Raw genomic sequence first — 17,573 nt, 5'->3', positions numbered from 1 at the left:
TTCAAATGAAGAGCAATATGGGTAATAAGTCTGTGAACATTTCCAGTAGCTGAGTATCTGCTGAGCTGCCCTGAGTGTGTTCTGGCTTCATTTAGCGAGAGAGCTTTGTCCAGGGAGTACGCCGTTACAGATGTTTATGACATTCTGCGGGGGAGCAGGGGCTCATGCTTGCAATGTTTGTGTGGGAAGAATTTGGGGAGAAGAGATTACATTGATCTTATTAATTACTGCCATAAAAACAGCAAACATCATTAAAGTGTAATTCCATTAGAGCTCCTCATTCCACCGGTATTCATTAGCAGAAAAGAGTGGGAAATGGGAGGCTCTGAGGGAGGCGACGTGCATCTGTCCACGCCCACACACACTCATGTAAGAGCACATGCACGCACGCATGCACACACACACACACACACACACACACACACACACACACACACACACACACACACACACACACACAGTCTCTCTTTCTCTACAGTGACTCTGAGAGTGTTGTGCAGAATCCGAATAAGGGTACCACTGTGATATGGAGACAGCTGTAGTATCAGAATTTTCTGAAGAATCATACAATATATTTTGAAGTTGGTCAACTATTATCAGCCTTTTCTTGTCATCTAGTCGTTGGTTGGAAAATAATTCCAAAATGGAAGTTATGCCAACATCAAGATACGACTTTGACTCACTGTCAGCATGAGTAGCCTGGACTTTTTTGTTAAACTGTCTAGCAAGAAATAAAAGGGCACACCACGAGGGTGACTTAGGCTACGTTCACACTGCAGGCGAAAGCGCATCAAATCTGACTTTTTTGACCCTATGCGACCTATATCCGATCATGGTATGACAGTGTGAACAGCACAAATCCAATATTTTCAAATCCGATCTGGGTCACTTTCGTATGTGGTACTGAATCCGATACATATCTGGTGTTTTAGAAAGAGACTGCTGTTTGAACGGTCATGTCGCATTAAATCCGTCTTTTACGTCACTGACACAAGACAGACGCCAATTATCAGAGCTGGAGAAGCGCAATACAGTCAAACAATACTGTTTGCTCTGGGTCTAAACAGAGCGCGTTGTGTGTGACATCTTCTTTTGCGCATGCGGCTGCTTTGAGGGTTCACAGTAGAGAACATTTTATTTGTAGTGTGAACAAGCAGACAAAAAAATTGGATTTGATCAAAAAATCGGAATTGAGCATTAAGACCTGCAGTGTGAACGTAGCCTTAAACTCTTCCCCTGAGGTCTATTTTTCATGTTACTGACCTAATGACAGTAACATGAATCAGAATGGTTATAATGATGATATTAGGGGCAGACAAGCTAGAGTGTAGTGGGCTGACATCAGGTCATTACAACTACAACTAAGACAGAATTTAGATGTACATAAATGAATAGCTTAAAAGTGTTGTGCGCATTTTTTTTAAACGGCTCTAATCATTTGTATGTACACAGGAGAAGCTTTTATGTGGACGTCAGTTCACAGCCAAATACACTGTTGTCGAAAAAAAACAAAAACAAAGCTGCATTTAATTTCTTCCCTGTAATAATTCAACTGATTGTTTTCACTTTGTAAGAGACAGCCTGACCTCTGTTCTATATAAAAACATCAACATCACTTTTGAACCTGGAGGTGAAGTCAAGGTTTCGATCACGTTTCCTGAGATTTTGTGGGATTTTTGTGAAGTCTTTTCTTGCATTTGCTGGAAAACATTCTTTGCTGAAATGTAACTCCATGTGCTGTTAGCAGTGATAACAGAAAAACTGGACTTTGGTTTAGCCATAAAGTGACACTTGCTCCAAAAACTACATTATTACATTAAAGAATAATTCAGTTTTGTTTAGCTACACTGTAACAAGAAAAAAAAAAAAAAACAATCCTAAAAAACCCAGTAATATTCCAGCAGCTGGGGCGCCAAAATAATACCGTAAAATAACAGAAAATAACTGTCTCTTAAAAATACGGTTATTTTCAGAAATGAAAACACAGTTTGTTGCCCTATTTTACATGGGATTTTAAATTAGGAACATTTTAATGTGATCAAACAATGACATTACCTATAAACAAAGGCAATGAATGTGGCAATCTGAATAATAATGCTTAAATTTACAGAAATATACAGTTAATATTATTTACACCAACTGTTATGTGATGTAAAAAAAGTTGTATATTCAATTATATTTGATGTAATACTGCAGTGTACAACAAAACATAATTTGATTTCTCTTTCAAAACATGTCAAAAAACTAGATATTGGGTTTAAAATTACAATTTACTGTTAATTCTAGATAATATTACATATACATTTAGTTTCTAAGTGTAATCTATCATAGATTTCCTGAATATGTACTGGACTTCCAATTTGAATTAAGTGTGCTCCCTGTCATTAACATGAATTTTATTGACAAAATAAATTGGGTTGTTCCTGGAACAACTGTCGGGGTTTATCTTAACGAGGCATCTGTCAGTGAAAAACAAAAACTTAATTAAGAAACTGAGGACTGGACTGTATGTGTTTTTTACGTTTGCAATTAATCTAACAGTGTAGATTGAGCTTGCTTTTGAGTGCGTGTTTGGACATACAGGTCATTGTGGAACAGAGAGGTGATGCAAAGATGTTTGGTGAACCTGCGAGTCTCTATTGCAAATACTATTTCAGGGCAGTGAAACATCTGTGAACATCTACTACTCAAAGGTCTCTTTCTATAACTTGACATGAGCATGAATCAAGGATATTTCAGAGACAGCCATCTGAAACTCAAATATTAATTATTTGTTGATTTATCAATCTACAAATCTTCTCAACACTCAAGCATTGCTCAGTCGTATGTGTTCTAGCTGAAAATGAAAGGAGATGTTTCAATGTATAAAATTGACTGGTGCCGCCTTACCTTTACAAGAATTCCAAGGTTGATGCTTGGCCTACTGGATAAGAAATGTTCATGCAGTAGTAAGAGCCAAACATCAGGATAAGTGCCTCGCTGAAGATAGTGATACGGCCATTCACAATGGTCTGGTCCACAGATAACATGCAATGCTCGGTTGCCAAAGTAGAGTTTCCTGTTGTGTACATGAACAAGAGACAAGGGGACAAAAAAACAAAAAACAAATCCACACATGACTCAAACAACTGCTATGTTACAACTGATGTATATCAATTACATATACTGGCACGCAGTTTGGGCCCCTCAGTCAACTGCAAAGTGCCCAAACTTTTGTTTATAGGGAAATCCCAGGAATGCTTTAGCCAATCAGACAGGATTTAGCAGTATAATAATCACATCAAATATCAATGGTCTTATTATACCATACTATTACTATGAAATTGAGAAAAGCCACAACAACCAATCAGACCACAATCCAACTCAGAAGTGTAAACTCAAAGTTTTAACTGACCATAATATAAAGAGGTATCATGCACAAAAGTTTAAATAAATAAAGATAAATATTCATACCACAAAGAACAAAGCATGGTGTACTTGGTGTGCAGTCCACTTCAGAGGGTAGGGTTGTTTGATCCACTTTGAAGAACATCTGTTCTTCCTCTTTATTGAAGTACTTGAGAAGTAGTGGAAGAAACCCTGCAACATTGACGTCTGCAACATTCTTGCTAGATGTTTCCATTTCTCTGAAGATGGCCGCCTTTCTCTCGGTCTTGTCATTGCTTTTAAGGAATGAAACAACTCTGGCACATTTATTTGCTGTGTTTTTCTCCATGTCCATGCCGGTGAGCTCTTCAAAATGAATCTTCATGCCAGTTATCTCAAACAGATATGGCCATTCCTTCGTCAAGTCAGAAGTCTCAGTTCCACTAATAATGTCTTTTCTCTGAGTGAAGAAGGTGACCCTCATCATATTCTCAATAGCTTTGGTGTCACAGTATCTTTCTCTGTACTTTTTTTTAACTCTTCTTTTTCTCGCTTTTGGAATTCAGGGGTTTCATCAGGCTGAAGCCGTGTTGGTTGCCAGTTATGCAAACTGTCTAGCCTTCTCTTTTGAGTGGGGCTACCCTCTTCTTCACTGCTGCTAATAAGCTTTCTCTTAAAGGAAAGTGAAGTCATTCCTCTCTTAAGGTTATCCACTCTGCTGACCATCTGTTTGGTGACAGTGTCATACCCACTGCCTACAACTTCCCCTTCAATTACATCAGTAAATGCCACAGGGTAGGTCTTTGTCATCTTTCTTGCTATCTCACTGAGGTGTTTCTTCCCAGGTGTTGAGCATATGGTTAAAATTTCACTGACAATGAGTCAGATGATTTCAAGTCTCTCACTTTTTGTTGGCCATTTTCCTGTTTCCATCAGATGGAATTTTCTGCCAAGGAATTTGAAATTTAAAATGCCAACTGTTGTCAGGCAGTCGACGAGGTCTGAAATCCATATCCATGGAACTACTTGACTGCAGTAAGATTGTACTTGCTAGCTAGAACCACCTGAAGAGTTGCGACATAGAACATAAGCTGTTTTGACATAATGATACAGTACTTTAAAGCCATCAATTCATATAATATAACCTCCATTATTTTTTTCTTTAATTTTTATTTATTTTTTTTTTTTTTGCCTGCCTGTCCTGTTTGGTTCTTTTGCCATCAGAATTACTGTCTAAAGGCCAAGAAAGATGCCTTGCCGTATTGGTCCATTTGATGGACCTTTGTTTTTATTGTTTATTTTATTTTATTTTCAGTTGTTACATACGGGACAGACATGACTGGGGGAAGGAAAGGAAGAAAGAAAGAGAGAGAGGGAAAGAAAAACAGCGGGAAGAGGAACGGTGATAAAGGGCACAAAACAAAAAAGAGGGGGACAAAAAAATACATATATATATCAATCACATGGATCACCTGTTGAGAGAGAAAAAAAGAAGAGAAAACAAGCAAAAAAGAGAGCGATATAATATACAAGATCATCGCAATAATGTATGTGTATATAACAGTAAATACTAAATACTGAATATTATTGTGCAGCATGTAAGATCAACAGCGCACAGTGTGCTTTGAGGTAGTTTGTATCTGTGAGCACTCATGTGTACACCTGTGAGCATGAGCGCGCTTGTATTCAAAAGGTTCCTTCGTGCAACGATCTGCTAGAGGGTGTGGGGAGCCATAGCCCTGTCCACCAGGGCATGAAGCAGGTATGGAGGAGATCCAGGCTCCAGACATCCAGAGACCCTCAGAGAACAAAAGACCAAGGAAGACCAATGGAGGGGCAACCGTGCCACTCTCCCAGAAAGAGCTGAGGAGAGCCCCAGATCAGGGGTCACCTAGCAGCCCCGGAGCAGAACCCAGAGGAGGTTGCAGTGACGTGCCCATGAGCTCCGCCGGCAGCCAGCTGTGGCAGAGTGGACCGAGCCCCAGGCCCAGAGGCTGATGGCACCCCACCCCCCGAAGGGGCCCGACCGAGCCACAGGTGCCAGGCCCTGACAAGCAGCCACGGACACCAAGAACCACCAATGTACCGATGCCTCACCTGCACCCTGGTGACACACCTGCACCCCAAGGCCCTGAATGTGTGGGTGATTGTGGTGGAGCGGGAAGAGGGAGGGAGCTGGAGATGGGGAGGGAAGGAAGGGAGGGGCCAGCTGCCCCGCTGACCCCAGTAGGCACCCCCACACTCTGGAACCCACCAGGGCAAGGGGCCCAGGCCCATCCTGACCAGGGCCCACAGCAGCAGCACCGCCCGGCCCCACAGAGTCCGGGGCAGCCCACCCGACCCCACCACAGAGAAAACTGCACTCACCCCAACATTCACTCATCTCCCAGACTACACAAGACAATAGACACCCAGGTTGAGTTCTTCCTCCCCTCTCTATAATCTCACCCCCATCTGCAGAGTGAACTCCTTGAGACCAGAGAACTTCTGCAATGATATAACAGCCTCCCCACCAGTTGAAGAGCCTCCAGTTGGCTCGATGCACCAGAGGCCCCCTGCGCCAGGGCTGAGCCCCCATACACCCACCCACCTGCCCACAACCTCGGCGACACACTAACCAGGCCCCAAGCCCCCAAGGCCCAGCCAGGGCCCCAGCCCAGAGACGAAGCACCCCGAGAACCCCATGCCCGCCCCGAACCCACCCAGGGGCAACCAGGCTACTAGGTCAGTAACCCACGTCCGTCAGCACAGACCCTCCCCCAGCCCCGCTGCACGCAGCCACAAAGAAACCATCATCTAAGAGCCATCTGTAACAGGTCATGACCACAATCCCGGGTTGAGCCCTCCAAGGAAGACACTCCTAGGTAATCCCCCGACACCCCAAGCCTGTCCCTACCCCCACACCAATCACAACAGCGAAGGTGGGACCAAACTACGACACCCCACCCCCACTAGGTGATGGAGCTGATCAAAGGAGCCCAGAGGGATTGATCTGATGTGGTGGCAGAATCTGTATCAAGACTAATATAATCTATTAGATAATTTCTATATTGGTTAGAGTTAAGAATATTTTTATTTTTCCAGTTCATGAGGACTGTTTTCTTGGCAATGCATAGGGCAGTGAAAACCATATGGGCTTTATTCTTTTCTGTAGTGACATGATCTAAGTTGCCCAACAAGCACACTAAAGGGGAAGTTGGAATGTTACAACCTCCATTATTTTGACTCAAAGTTCATTCTTATCAACAGAGTTAGTCCTGATACTGACTGCAAAAAAGAAAAAGAAAACCAGTGACACTTCTGTGGAAGGATAAAATAAGTGGTCAGATCAATGAGGTTTGTTATTAGCATTGGGCTAAAAACATTCATGAGTGATTTTACAGTCTATATAACCTATCTATGCTAACACTTTAAGAGAGTCCTGTGAAACAGAGGCATGTACTCACCAGAAATGAGCATTTTGTCAGACCGTGTTACTGGACTTGTACTGGTACTCAGTTCAGCTCCGCTGAACTGTTGGTTGCTTGGAGGACTGTCAAACACATCTTGATGGCCTAATAAAGGACACAGGACTGGAATTACATCTTATGTTTGTACACAGACATCACAAAGCTCAATTTGTGAATATCAATAGTTAACATAATTATACACTCAGCTCAATTGATACACTTTGAAGTGTTCCTCTCTCGCTATAATGCCGCGCAGTACAACACAACTACCATCCGCTATTAACTGTGTTAACAAGTGTGCCCAGTAAGTTTATTTGACTATGCATATTTTTCTGACATGAAAGTTTTGTTACATACAGAATTGAAATACATACTTGTCTTTTTAAGCTGTGAGAGAAGTTTTCTGACTTCAACTGGCTGCAGGACAGGAAGGAGGTCACTTTCCTGCAGATAGCTCAGGTCCTCCCTCAACTCCCAAATCTTGTAGAAGCTCAAGCAAAGGCTCAGTGTCTTTCAGTTTAGGTAGACTTGACTTGATGAAGGACAGAAGCGGACTTTATGTATCCATGACTAGGAGGACTAGAAGGGATGAGAGACTGGTTTTTGAAGCATGAGTGTAAAATGTTGTCCCACACAGCTTGTACACAGGCAAAGGATAATAATCTAGCCTCAGCCCAGGTTTACAACAACTCTGCTAGCCAGCAAGATAGCGGCTGGTCTAGCTGTATACTAACTGCAACTTATACTGACAGACAACGTGCTTTACCTTTATAGCTAGGGATTCCCTGCCTTTTACCATCTCAGTAAACCACAAGCCATAGTGGTCAAGCAATACCAAGTTAATTCTACTAAGCTGAGTTTGATATACTTGCCTTGCAGCACTGGGTGGATGATCTTTCACCAACCTCTCTCTTCCACCGGGCTTTCCACAGCCATACCCGTGACCTTGTGGTTGTTAGTTCAAATTTATTGGTCGATGTTTATCGTCTTGTTTTTTATTCCTATTGATTATATTTTCACTTTTTACCTCTGAATTATTGAAACAGACCTAGATGGCATAATATTTTCAGCAAAATTATAATTCAAATACTCCTTTAATTATTAATTGTTCTCATTAATTTTAGATCATTTTATATATTTTTCCATAGTATTACATTTGAATTTAACAGTTCAATCTCTCAAATAACAGAAAAATATTTGTGAAATTATGATACATTTGTGAATTGTAAAAAACAACAAACAAACATACTTGTAAAAAACAAGAAAATTATGTTTTATTACATTTACAGCGATGTTATGTTATTTTACATTTGACATGTAAAATCACAGCCTATTTATGTAAATTTAATGATGTTCTAGAAAAACAGTAAAAAAAACCTCTGAAATACACAGGAAAATACTTTTATATTACAATTTTTTTTACAGTGTAGTTTTAAAGTTAGGCCTGACTTTCTTTGTGTTGTTTTAGTCTGGAGCTTTGGACTATGATCTGTTGATCGCACAGTGAGTTAAATTGGATTCACGCATCCTCACATCCTGTTTTAAATTCTTCCTGAAAAATGACAAAGAAAAACACCTCTTCAGTTCATCATTAAGTCCATTCCATAATTTCACTCCCAAAACTGACACACATCTATACTTAACATTGGTTCTCACTTTAGGTATTTCAGACTTATAAGACCCCCTCAAATCATATTTTCCATCTCTTAGTTGAAACATACTTAAAATACAAATTGGAACATTCTTTTTCATCACTCGATATATCATTTCTAAAGTTTTAGAATATATAATGTCCATGAATTTTAACATAGATGATCCTACAAAAAACTGGTTGGTGGACTCCCTATATCCAACTTTATTTATTATTCTAATAGCTCTTTTTTGCAATTTAAATATTGAATCCAAATATGTTTTGTATGTGTTCCCCCAAATTTCGCAAAATAGGTCATATAAGGCAAACAAAGGGAAGTATACAATAAATAAAGGCAGTTCTTATTCAAAGAATCTCTTGTATTATAAAGAATAGAAATAGACTTGGATAATTTCCGTTTCAGATGTTCTATGTGGGGCTTCCAACAAAGTTTATCATCAATAATTACTCCTAAAAATGTTGTCTGATATACTCTTTCAATTTCAACATTATTTAAATTCAATTTTACTTTAATATTACTTTTACTACCTCCAAATAACATAAATTTTGTTTTACTTTCATTCAATGATAGTTTATTAAATACAAACCATCTATTTAACTTCATGAGTTCTGTTTCCACTGTTTTCAGTAATTTCTCTATGTCCTTTCCAGAGCAAAATAAGTTTGTATCATCAGCAAACATCACATATTTTAAAGTATCACTGGCTGTACAAATATCATTTATATAAAGTAAAAATAATTTAGGTCCCAAAACAGATCCTTGCGGAACTCCACAAGTTACTTTTCTAAGTTTAGATTTCATGTTATTAATACTCACATATTGGAACCTATTATTCAAGTAACTATTTAACCAAAATTGTACAACACCTCTTAAACCATACCTTTCACACTTCTGTAAAAGTAAAGAATGATCTATCGTATCAAAGGCTTTACGTAAATCAATGAACACACCTATTCCAAACTGTTTTTCATCCACAGCCGTTGCAATGTTTTCAATAAATTCCATCACAGCTAGAGATGTTGAACGATTTCTTCTGAAGCCATACTGATGATCATTCAATAAATCATATTGATCAATAAAGGAATCTAGTTTGTTTGCAAATAGTTTTTCAAGAATCTTCAAAAACTGAGGCAGTAAAGATACCAGTCTATAGTTTGACACAATCTGTTTATCACCAGTTTTATATAATGGGATCACTTTGGCAATTTTCATTTTATCTGGAAAAATTCCAGTTTGAAATGATTTGTTACAAATATATGTTAACGGCGGAAGGACACTATGAAGAACTTCTTTAATTAGCGACATGTCAAGGTCGTCACAATCCATGGATTTTTTACTCTTGAATTTACTCACCACTTCCACAATGTCACTCTCACAGACTCCACCAAGAAACATTGAGTTACATTTACAAGAAGTAGAATCTACTTTATCATCATTTCCTCCTGGTACAGAAATCTCTTTTGCCAAGTTGGGACCTACATTAACAAAGTAATCATTAAATTCATTAACTATGTTCTCAATATTCTCAATCACTACATTACCTCTTTTTACAATACGTGTTGGAGAACATATATTATTTTTCCTTTTACAGGCTCTTTCCAGACCTTGTGTAAACCATGTTTTTTTCTTTTTATAATTTTCAGAAAACTTTTTAATTGGACAATGGTTGTCATAGATTGACAAAAATATATCTAAAAATGCATTATATGCATCATTAGTGTCTTCCACATAAACTTTTTGCCAGTCATAATTTTCTAAGTCTGTTTTAAAAGCCGCAATTTGTTCTGGTGTTTTTATTCTACCACTGTAATCAATCTGCTTTTCCTCCTGAAAATGAAGTTGATTGTTCATTTCAAGCACTGAAAAGACAGGCAAGTGATCACTTACATCTGTGACTAACAGTCCACTATGTATCTTGCCATCTATCTTATTGACAAACATATTGTCGATCAAAGTGGCACTATCCATTATTATTCTGCTTGGCTTTAGAATCAACGGATGGAACCCAAAACTAAACATTGTATCAATAAAGTCTGAAGTCTTATTATGGTTGTTTGCCTTCAATAGATCAATGTTAAAATCACCACAAAAAAAAGTCACCTTCTCTTTGTGTTTTTCTAATATTACAGAAATTTCTTTGGTAAACTGATCTATACAGGATGCAGGTGTACGATAAATGCAGCTAACTAATATATTTTTAGATCTTTCAACCTGAATTTCAATGGTTAAACATTCCATCAAGTTATCAATCACAGCAGTCATATTGTTAACAACTGTACATTTAAGATACAAAATAACAAACATGGCAACACCTCCTCCTCTTCTATTCTTCCTGTTTTGCCAAAACATTTCATAGTCCTCTAGTCCATCCTGCAGTTCTTTGTCGTCATTCAACCATGTTTCTGAAATTGCTACCACTGCAAACTTATTTTGGAATCGATCAAGATACGCTTTGATTTTAGGAAAATTTCTGTAAAGACTCCGACTGTTAAAGTGGATTAATGAAAAACCTTTTATCTTGAGATCCAACTCTTCCCCATTATAATATTCACATGTCATATCAACATTCTGATAGAGGTGGATATCTGGATCAATATTGTCCAACTCATAAAATTTATAATCATGAGATCCAAAATATTCAATTTTTTGCCTTCTTTTTTTTTGTTCACACATTCACATGCATAGTTATTTTTCTCACACTTATCAGATATTGTTCATATCACAGTCAGCAACACAATTCTTTCTACACTGAACTCTATTTCTTTTGTTTAAATCTCTCAAGATCTGCAATGTCTCTGACAACAATTACTTTAGCGTGTTCTGGTGTCCCATTGAGTCTTATGAATACCTTACAGTTCCTGGTCCAGGTATCTTGGATGTGCCTTTCCTTCTTCAACAGTCTTGCCTGTCGTGCAATTTCAGCATTTCTCTTGGTGAGATGCTCATTCACATATACGCCGGTTCCCTTTAACTTCTTTCCCATCTTTAACAGTTCAACTTTATATTTCCTGTTCACAAATCATAGTATGATAGTTGGCATCTTGGTATGTTTTTGTGGAATAGTATGACATGCAGCTATGTTTTTGCTATCCAAAAGAATGTCTTTGTCTTTGAAAAACTGAATAACTTGCTGCTCAAGCAAATCCTTGTCAGCTCTTGGTGCATCTTCCCCCTCCTTGTCACCTGCTGTACTCCTTGCATAGGTGCAGTGATTTGTCTTCAGTCCAGAAGGCCTCTAATTTTCTGCTTCTAAATTTAAATAAAACTAAAAGTTATCATACTCGGCCCTGAAAATCTTAGAAATATGGTATCTAACCAGAATCTTTGGATGGCATTATCTTGGCCTCCAGTCCATTATCTTGGAGGATTTTTTTAAAAAGTCCCTTGATGTTAGCCTTAAGAGAACAGTGTTCTGTACCGGTGGCCTCTGCTTTCTTTCACCAAGCAACCAAGACAAGAGCACAAACAGCATTATGTTTTCCACAGAATCAACAGTCTCATCGGTTGACATATGTGATGATCTAGTTTGCGATTGATAAGCTCAAAGATGCTAAATACTTTGGTAAAGCTACACTGAATTGTATCCTCATCTGTCCTCTTGAGGCACTCTGAAAAGGTCGCAAGGAGACAAGTCCTCTGCCCCAGGTATATTGCTTTTATGTAGTTGACTTATATCTCATCAGACTTTTTATCACTTAATCCATCTATTTGACCTTTGGCAGAGTCTCTAAAACTATTTCTTTTTACAGATTTTGCATCGAGCCCCGTCAAATCCCTGAGCGTGAGCCATTTCTGAATGATTAATGCCCTGCTTTGTTCTGCTTGAAAAAGCTTTTCTTACAAGCTCTATTCAGCTGGAGATCAGTGGAGGGGGGAGACATAGACAGTAGTATAGGAATAAATAACATTGTCACACCCCAAAGTCATATCTCGCTGGCTGCTGACAATAAAAAAAGAGAATCTTTCAGGGTATGATTCATTACTTGAATGGAATACAGATTGCCTGAGAGGTATTTACTTCAGTACAGTCAATTGCAAAGAAAGTACCGGCAAGCTGGAATCTTTCCACATTTGTCTTTCTTCAGACATCAGTAAAACTAATGATCATACAGTCTTCACAGAACTCAGAACAGAAAAATCACGCACATGTAAATAAAAGCAAAACAGGATATAGGCACAATATGAATACCACTATAGTGTGACAATGACTTTTTTTATTCCACAGAATGTATCCAATCTGTGTTGAAGGAAAAGAGCGGCAACTCAGGTCCATCTGGTCAAGTGTTGATTGTGTAAGGAATGAGATTGTCCATATGGCAGCAGACCCTTCTAGCACAGGGGAGGAGGAAGGGAAAAACACGACCACCTTGGCTTGTCCAAATGTGAAGATTTCAATTTTTTCTAAGTGCTGGTGCATTTATGCCAAGACCGCACTTTAACTGAGAGAGAGAGGGAGATATAATAAAGTGCAATATATTTACACAGATAAGCAAGAGGTCAGAGCATAACCTGCCTTTCCTTTTGTATACATGTCTAACTTCAGGATTACAATAGCATGATGCTGGGGCCTTGCCCAAGAACATTTTTGAATCATCAAGACATCAGTATTTTTCAAATGAGGTACTTATTGGCTTATCAAACACTATCAGAAATCTCTTCCACTTTGCATGTACCTGCCATCCGATTCTCAGTGTGTCCTTCAAATTCCATCCTCATCCTTTAGACAAATACATAAAGGTGAGAAAGGGAAATGTACAGATAACTGCAACAACATTATTACCTTTAAAGTGAAGTCCCTTTAATGGGAGGCAAAATGTGTGCTTGTCCTGCTAGACCTCAGTGCAGCGTTCAATACTGTTCACCATAATATTCTATTAGAGTGATTAGAGCATGCTGTAGGTATTACAGTTATTGGGCTGCTGTGGTTTGTATCATATCTATCTGATAGACTCCAATTTATTCATGCAAATGGAGAGTCTTTTCCTTTTTGACTGGTTAACGCTGTGAAGTTCCAGCTGCCACAGGATGAGTCGGAGGGTACACCCTGGACAAATTTCACCTGTCCATCACAAAGCCAACCATAGAGCTATGTGGTAAAGTGGAGTAGTGGAGAGCCTCCATGCACATGTGTTATTTGAATTCCTACCAGATGATGATGGACGAGGTGAAGCTAGATTCAAGGATGGAGGACTAAAACTGCACCATCACTGACTTTGGCAGGTTGTATTTTTTTTTAGCTGGTGAAGTAAGTTCATTCTCTGCTGTGCCTTTTTGATGACGAAGCTTATGTTTAATTTTATGTCCTGGGAGATGATGGTTCCCAGGAAGTGGAAGGACTTCACTGTCTCCACTGAGCAGCCATGCAGGAAGATGGGACTGAGGATGCTTCAGTTTGAAGTCTACTATCATCTCCACTTCCAAAATGTTGATTCTGTTCATCTGGACGTAGCGTTTCGTCACTCATCCAAGTGACTGCTTCAGTCTCAGCTGACTGCAGGTTTCCCCAACCATATAAACAGTACATTTGCACAATAACTGAAACCAGCCCACTGAATGAACAATGGGCTGTGAGTTAGTATGCTATCTTCATTTTAAAATGAAAATAAAATGAAAATATTTAGGATAAAGTGAGTTTTTATGCAAGATCCTACACTTTCATTAATAGAAAGATATCAATATTAACCCAGGGCAAAGATCTTCCCTTTTTTCCCTACCACCAGATATTTCTTTGTATATTTCTAGAATATATTTATGAAACTCTGTGACAATATTACAATATTCATTTAAGTCACTTGCTTGAACAATTAAAATGCAATATAATTTTATTTAATTGAAAATGTCTTTTAAAAAAAGATGATAGAATATAGCTCATAAAAAGCAAAAAATATCTGAAATTAAGTGGCTGGCCAATCAAGACCTACCAAGTCACTTGGTAGTTTCCAGTAGTAATTTCGGCACTGCAGGTTGCTGCTACGAAAGGAAATCAACATTTTCATGAAGGTTGCAAGAAGATAGAAACTTCAATTGCTCTAAATATCTGGTAGACATTTCCAGAGTGACTTCTGCATTGTGGAGGAGTTGGGACTTCTCTAGTGGCTCGGCTAGAAGAAAGAGAGACGGCAAAAGAGATGACAGGATTCCTCAGGAGCACTACACGGGTACTTTTGATAATGCAGCTTTTTCTATGCATTTGGAACTTTTGTACACACGTAAATGGCGTTTTGAATCACCAAAAACTGAGATTTTTTAAAACTCCTGTCAGGTTGGACATTTTGTGAAAACTCAGTTTTTGCGTTTTCATGTGGACGAGGAATACGTTCGTATGTGCCTTTTTTCACGTTACGCTGTGCGCCATGTTATTGTTTACATGAGATAAATTTCTACAAATGCGGATTAAATACTGTTAATCTTACTACTGCAGTTTTTACACACTTACATATACACACACAGTTACCGTCCCTCCGTTTAGAAAGGCAGAGGCGTCATGGTGTAATTATTTTAAGTGTAGTTGTTTTCTTCCTATGTAATAATATTCAACATTTCTATCAATACATTTTTCAAAAAATGCCTCTCTGTGCAAAATGGGTTCAAAAACATAAACAACTGTGGGATACTGTTTGTCCGTGATTTGGACAGCCCAGCGCGTGCTTCCGACGCAGGGGAAACTAATTCTGTCGGGGATACCTACCTTGGCATTTGTGCAGGTGAAGCCAAAGGCAAGATGTGCTTCATCATATTTTCTAGTATTTGGCTTTGAAGGAAGTTGGTTTGGAAACATATCTGGTGATGCTTCATCTCCTGCTTTGCATTTGTGTGGGAGCCCCGTCAAAAACCTGTCCATTATGCTAGCAGTGTCCAAGCGTTCTTTTTTTAATGGCTCTGTGCCCCCCACTTTGGGAACCTCTGAGCTAAGGGAACAGCTGGATGTAACTGAGAAAATGAGGCAAAGGAAGTAAAACAGAACATGTGCCACAGGGAAAAACCATTACAAACTAAACCAGCAAGTAACTAACAATTACAGAGTTATACAAACATGTACACACCATAACTTGATAGTTTGATGTTGTTTTTCATTTTTCATTTTGTATTTTTAAGTCTTGTAAACATTTGTCTCTTGTGGCTGTTGCTTTGTTATTTTGTGTTAAATGTAGAAATCTAAATTTTGTAGGAATTGCCAGTATTTTTACGTTTGTCATGTCCATAGCTCTTTGGAGTCACCTAATCCTTTGTTTTTTTATTTGATTTTTAATTATGTGGTTGCTTCAAGTCTCTGCAGTAGTTTTGTGTCTCTTTGTGGGTTGTTTTGGATTTTTTTGCAGAGATTGAGAATGACCATGACTCATTTAATGTTTTTTCTGTATTTCTACATTGTAGATACATACTGAAGACATCAAATATATGAAGAAGCAAGATATACGGAATTTTGTAGCAAAGAAAAAAATGATGAATAACTCCAAACATATCTTATATTTCAGATTCCACAAAGTAGCCACCCTTTGCTTTGTTGACAGCGCTTCAAACCCTTGGCCCTCTCTCAGTGAGCTTCATGATGTTGTCATCTGAAATGGTTTTCACTTCACAGTTGTAGAATCTCTTGCCTTCTTAATGGAGTTGGGGTCATCAATGATGTTGTGCAGAAGTCAGGATGGTACACAGCTGACAGCCCTATTTGACAACTGAATTCATATTATGGCAAGAACCAATCAGCTAAGTAAAGAGAAACAACACTCCATCATTACTTTAAGAACTAAAGGTTAGTCAGTCTGGAAAATTGCTAAAACTTTGGATGCGTCCCCAAGTGAAGTTGCAAAAGCCATCAACTGGTATGACAAAACTGGCTCAAATGAGTCACCTCTGCTGCTGAGGATAAAATCTTCTGAGTCACCAGCCTCAGAAATTGCAAGTTAACAGCACCTCAGATTAGAGCTCAGATAAATGCCACACAGAGTTCCAGTAGCAGATGCATCTCTACATCAACTGTTCAGAGGAGACTGCACAAATTGGGACTTTATGAACAAACAGCTGCTAAGAAACCACTACTAAGGAAAAGCAGAAGAGATTTGTTTGGGCCACGAAGCACAAGGAATGGACATTAGACCAGTGGAAATCTGTGCTTTGGTCTGATGAGTCCAAATTTGAGATCTTTGGTCCACCCGCCATGTCTTTGTGCGATACAGAAAAGGTAAATGGATGGTCTCTACATGCATGGTTCCCACCGTGAAGCATGGGGATTTATTGAAAACTGAAGGCACAAATGCAATCCCATCCTGTTTGCTTTTAGTTGATTAGTTGTGTTGAGTATTTTGCAACAGGACAATGAGCCCAAACACACCTCTAGGCTGTGTAAGGGCTATTTGAACAAAAAGGAGAGTGATTGAGTGCTGCGCCAGATGGCCTGGCCTCCACAGTCACCTGACCTAAACACAATCTAGATGGTGTCGGATGAGATGGACCGCAGAGTGAAGGCAACAGGACCAACAAGTGCTCAGCATCTCTGGGAACTCCTTCAAGACTGTTGGAAAAACATTTCAGGTGACGACCTCATGAAGCTCATGGACAGAATGCCAAGAGTGTGCAAAGCAGTAATCAAATCAAAGGGTGGCTATTTTGAAGAATCTAAAATATAAAACATGTTTTGAGTTATTTGACACTTTTCTGTCTACTAAATTATCCAATATGTGTTCATTCATAGTTTTGATGTCTTCAGTGAGAATGTACAATGTAAATAGTCATGAAAAAAACATTAAATGAGAAGCTGGGTCCAAACCTTGGACTGGCAGTGTTTGTCATGAGGGAACATAAAAACTGCAAGCCCACTCACACATTACCACACTTTTGGATTCATGTTGAATGAATGCTTTTCAGTAATCTTGGCACCCACTACAGACTAAAATCTAAATTCTTAAGACTGAAGAATGAAGTATGAATGAGTAGCCATCAGAGCCACCTGTACAACTGCCCTTTTGTAATACTTGCCAAAACACTGATATTCCCTACACAGTGTTTACTGCTTTATTTCATGAGTACTCAATGCTCACACTCAGTAGTAATTATAGTTTCCATTACTTCTTCATATCTCAGGTCCAGGTTATCTTTGCATCTTAAA

At 38.8% G+C, this 17,573-nt stretch overlaps 1 pseudogene; it reads right to left on the bottom strand.

The window, feature by feature from the left end:
- Positions 1 to 2,365: 2,365 nt before the first annotated feature.
- On the bottom strand, positions 2,366 to 4,176 carry LOC146372362 (uncharacterized; annotated as a pseudogene).
- Positions 4,177 to 17,573: the final 13,397 nt, after the last annotated feature.

This window comes from Perissodus microlepis, chromosome 15, assembly GCF_051167445.1.
Source record: "Perissodus microlepis isolate ML-2025 ecotype Zambia chromosome 15, ASM5116744v1, whole genome shotgun sequence".
Lineage (NCBI taxonomy): Eukaryota > Metazoa > Chordata > Actinopteri > Cichliformes > Cichlidae > Perissodus > Perissodus microlepis.
Note: the sequence above shows the minus strand (reverse complement) of the source record. Positions and strands in the feature narration are given on the sequence as shown.